This window comes from Anneissia japonica, unplaced genomic scaffold (assembly GCF_011630105.1).
Source record: "Anneissia japonica isolate Jap-2015-1 unplaced genomic scaffold, ASM1163010v1 scaffold2266_len499427_cov150, whole genome shotgun sequence".
Lineage (NCBI taxonomy): Eukaryota > Metazoa > Echinodermata > Crinoidea > Comatulida > Comatulidae > Anneissia > Anneissia japonica.
In genome coordinates, this window is record NW_022711849.1 from 148568 (window position 1) to 154011 (window position 5444).

General features: G+C 31.6%; 1 long non-coding RNA gene across 1 annotated transcript; it reads left to right on the forward strand.

Moving 5' to 3' along the window:
* Positions 1-431: 431 nt before the first annotated feature.
* On the forward strand, positions 432-1279 carry LOC117107598. The gene is made up of 3 exons (XR_004445259.1): positions 432-508; positions 885-950; positions 1151-1279. It is a non-coding gene; the product is annotated as an uncharacterized LOC117107598 (long non-coding RNA).
* The last annotated feature ends 4165 nt before the right edge of the window (positions 1280-5444 follow it).

Here is a 5444-nt window from a genome sequence, read left to right on the forward strand (position 1 = left end):
ACATGAATAACATATACAATTATATATTGAATGTTATTTTTGAATAATCTGACTTAAAATTGCGTTGAAAGGAACTAAACTGTGTACTTATATCCTTTTGCCAAAGTTTGTCAACATGTCTTGAATCAGAAAACCCACGGCAAAAGGGCATAACTGACATTTTGAGCGCAAAAATCAATATTTATAGAAAAAATGTGTGCTACACTGGAAGACACATTATTTGTCTATTTGAATACATTAACCATAAAATTAAATAATAAAACACATTTTAGGGCTAAATAAATTACACGTTTTGCTTAATATCTCCAAAACAGCAAATTGTCAGTTATGCCCTTTTGCCATGGGAGGGCAGTAATAGTTGGTACACTTATTACCACTTAATATATTTAACATAGCAGCCCAGAAGAAGTAAAAACTTTATCATAAGAATGTTAAATTTTAACAGTTGCAGGAGTCCCGATGCAATGCATAACTCTTGGTGGAAGAAGCCCATTGTTAAATCATAGAGGTAAGCACAATCAAATTTAGGTTATTTTGCAATACGTCTACTTGTGATAATAATAATCGATGTTTATTATAGCGCCTAGTATTAATAACCAGGCGCTATGGTGTATTTGGTTTTATCGTTCTTAACATGATAATAAACAGCTAGTGAACCAAAGAACAATGCTTATAAAAATGCATTTTGGTTGTCCTGCAAGGCTAGATCTTCATGTGACACCAAAATCTGTTTTCAACAGCTGTTTCGTCATTAGCCTTCTTTTCATGTCATGCAGTATTGGCATCAACCCGACTTTTGTCCTGCGAATTTCAATATCTGTACTTTGTTTTTTTACTGCGATACTGCGATTCAAAATTATCATTATTATTTTTTTTTTTTTTAGTTTACAGGGGATAAAAATAATAATTTCTCCCGAGGTTTGAATTGGAAGAATCTTATCACCGAATATGTAAGTGATCATAAAGATGACAACCCCTCAATGTATTCAGTTTTTTTCGCTAACACAAGGTCATTGCGAAATAAGCTGGCTGAATTTGAGGTGATATTAGATGTCTACGAAGTGCAAGTAGCAGGTGTTTCAGAAACTTGGTTTAAAAGTGACAGCAATGATGAACAATACGTGGTTCCTAATTTTAACTGTTTTTGCAGAAACCGGATAGGAAAAGTGGGCGGTGGTGTGGCACTTTATGTCACTAAAACATCTTCAGACCACCCCTGTTGAATAACACCCGATTTTCCATCAACTAAAACTCGAAAAACTTTCAGGAGCATCTACGTTGGAGTTGTGTATTTTCCACCAAAAGCAACAGATTCCAGACTTTTTGTTGACCATTTAACTACATCTGCTGATTTAATTAGACGTAAGGAACCTTATGCTACAATATTGATTATGGGTGACCTTAATCGTATAGACACTACGGATTTGACTACTACACTTGATTTCAAGCACATTGCTGACTTCCCAACAAGAAACAATGCATTGCTAGATTTAGTTTAGATTTTTTCTGAGAAATCGCACCAATTGCCAGTATCGGAAAAAGTGACCACAAATCAATTATTATTTAAAAAAAAAAAACGAAATCACGTAGATTTACGAAGAATGTGAGACCGTTTAAGGAATCTGATATTTTTTAGATTTTGGAAGATGGATTACTCAATATAACTGGGGACTTTCTGGAGAAAATGATGTAATTCTCATTTCTAAAGAATTTAATTCCCAACTTTGTAATGCATATGAATTATATTTTCCAGAGATTACCATAAAAAACATGAGTCGGACAAACCGTGGTTCAACAATAAATTACAGTAACTAGTGAGGAAACGTGATAAGGCTTTTAAAAAGGGAAGAAATTATGACTATAAAAGACTTCGTAATACAATTCAGAGATAGATTTGTAAAGCAAAGAAAACTTTTTTATGATCATAACATTAAACAGTTAAAGTGTAATCAAGCCAACTTATGGCATCGTAGAATTAAGAATCTATGTCATTTAGGTAAAAAGAATAAACAGGTTACAGTAAATAAGAGGGATATATTAAGTATTGTTGAAGATTTAAATAATATCTTCGCAAGGGTGTACGGTAAGAATGGCCCCGGAAAAAAGGCCCTGGAAAAGCGGCCTCAGTAAAAATGGCCCCATATGACAGGTAGGTAAAAATGGCCCCAATAATCAAATTCTGTATTAAAATTGATTTTCTTGATTCTATATATGCATTTTTTTATCTTAAATAATTTAGTTTTTAAAAGGAATCTAACATCAAACAAATTGCCATTTACATTTTACTTTTTGCAAGAATTAATATTTAATGATAAAATATTCAAAGATAAATAAAAAGCCATGAATTACACTTTTTATTTTTTTTCCATTTAAATGTTAAAAAATAGCAACAACATAATCAACAAATCAACATAAATCATGCATTTAATAATACTAAAGTAATTTACTTGTGGCCGATTTCACAGAAACGAAATCACAATTTTCCAAATATTAAATCTGTGAATTGGTAAACCCCACAAACAGTGGGTTAATATGAACATCAAATTATTATTTTTTTTTAAAGAAAAAGAGAGTTCTACAATCATAATAATATGGTTTTAGATGGGGTTTGCAATGTGTTTAGAGGTTTGTGGTGTATTTGCAAGTATTTTTTCATAAAAAATCTAAATTTTAACCAAAAAAAATAGTTATGAATGTATTTAATTTTCTTATTGATATACCAAGTCAGTCAATCACAATTGAATTGTTTCATTTTCTACAGTGTGGTTTGGGAGGTTTGTGGGATTTAGCAATACCACTTAATCCTACCATAATCACCCTACACTCACAATCACACGCCATTTTAATTCTTAGCATAATTGTCATACATAACTATATATAATTCTAAGCCAGTAGTAGGCACTTGGATTTAGTTAGTGATGAGTAAAAACCAAGTATGCAACTAAATTAGTTGCTTAAATTATTGTATTCCTAATGATTCAGTTTACTAAAAGCAATACATCTTTAAATAAACTCTAAGCAGACAATTTATTGCTAAGTTTGCGAGAAAGTAAGACTCTCCCTTTGTAACATGTAAAGTTAATTCATTTGATATTTAACAAAAGTGAAGTTGCATATTTTGGTAGTTCATGAAGTACTGTATACTGTATGTCATTCCTCTACTCTGTTAGTGAAATAACGTTTTTAAAACTTTTATTTCTACTATCAAAAAATGTTATGAAATGTGTTGTGTCAAATTACTGTTTGATTTTAATGCTTACAACATATTAATTAGTTTGCGAAGTAGACAGCAGAGTCCGTGGTAGGTTCTTTTATGTTGCATTTGCACCATATTTAAACGCTTTTGGAAGTGTGTGTATATTGTTTCTATAGCTGCCAGTTACTAAACTTATGAAATCGGCTTGTGCAACTCATAATGAATGGCATTTAAAGTAAAGTAACATTTTAATAATTTCTCATAATCAAATAAAATATGTGAAAGACTTGAACAATTTTTAAAATAATATAAAAAAAAATAATTTGATACAGAACATATGAGAGTGGCAGTTGAAGCCAACACGCCAATAAAATAACACAGTTTATATTACTCTCATCCAACTTACTAGTGGTAATAATATAATAAAAATGTTTACAGTTGATTTGGAATTTATATTTTGTAAGATTTAAGCCAAAGACCTTTGGATTGGACGACAATTTGCATAATATTTTAATGGTAGGCTCTATTTACAATATTAAATTGAATGTAACAAATACACGTTATCTACTCATTTTGGGGTATTATATTATTTTATGATTCCAACATATAATTGTGATAACATTACCTTGTCCATGTGGGGCTTGCCATGCCAAAATCAGCATCATTTATTTAAAAAAAAAATTATCTTTTAAACATATTCCTATAATAATAGGTTGCTTACTGGAAACGACTTACTATTGCCAAAGTTATGAGTAAATATATTACGTCTTCTCTATATTAAAGTATACAATACTACAACATCCTTATGCTATTACTCAGTTTAACATTCAGAGACAGCACGCTTGCATGGTTTTGGGAGGGCAAGCCCCACTAAGAGCAATATAGACAAACCCAACACATTTTAAAGTACATTTGTAGTCGAATCTGAATTAAGAGATATATAGGCCTAGTTTCGTAAACAACATTAATTAATATTATGTAATCATCAGCAATGATGTATACAACTAAAAGATTATATAGAGCTTGTTACAGATTCTGAAGATGATAAATATCTGATAAGTTAGTGTTGACGTCATCACTTTCATTTGCACTGAAATTTCCTATAATCGATAAGGACCATTTCACTCAAATAATTTAATTTGGCTTTTCAATGTTTTGGTAAAATTCATTTTAAACGAAGCTGATCTAATCTAGTAAACATTTTTATGTTTCAAATAGGGGCCTTTTCATTTTTGGCTTATAAAAGAAATCACCAAAAATATTTAGGGTCATGTTTAAAAAAAACGGACCATATACTCCTAAACACAATGTAATGTGAACCCATTTTATGCATAATTCTAATTGCAATGAACCTAACTAAAACTGGATGCATTTTATGCAACATAAATACTCTAGTTTGGTCCCATACGGTATTACTAGTATATAGTGAAGACCGTTTATTCATAATAATGCGAACATAACTTTTAAAAAAGACTAAACAATATTTAAGAAGTTGATCTATTTAATGCGTAAAACACAAGTAAACCCATTTTTAAAAATGTTGACCAATTTTACGCATGAGAATTCTATTTTAAAATTATTAATCAATTGCATACATAACGCCAGTATTGGGTGAAGAAGGTATCCACACACAGTAATCACACGATAGACTAAGATGTAAAACTGTAAACAAGCTTTTAATAACAAAACAATCTCTCGGATGTAAGTCGGTACGACAACATGAGTGGGACGCCCAACAGGCGTAAAACAAAACCACAAATCATACGGTGCGCCCACAGCGCACAATCAACATTGGTATTAACAATGTTGGCGCAACTACCTTTACTATTTCTATTCTTGCTAGAGAAAAGGGAAAACATAACAAAACATGTGAAATAAAATAAAAACCAGCAAAGCATATATGACCAGGAAATATTTACGCATTGGTCTAAACAATAAAACTAGAAACAAATAGCTCCTATGAACCCAAGCATACAGTGTCAACGTAACCCAGGTAACAATCCCACATGGGGCCCATATGCAAAATATCTGGGAAAAGTCTTATGGGCTACCCCATATTTTTCCCTTATGGGATCCGTCTGGGCAATCACATATGGGCCTTGCCCATGGTTTACCCATATGGAGCCCATATGCCAAATATATAGGCAAATATATATGGGAATGCCCCTATTTAAAGTACATGGGCCCCATATGGTAAATACCTGGGCAGATAAATATGGAAATGCCCACATTTAATCCGCATGGGGCC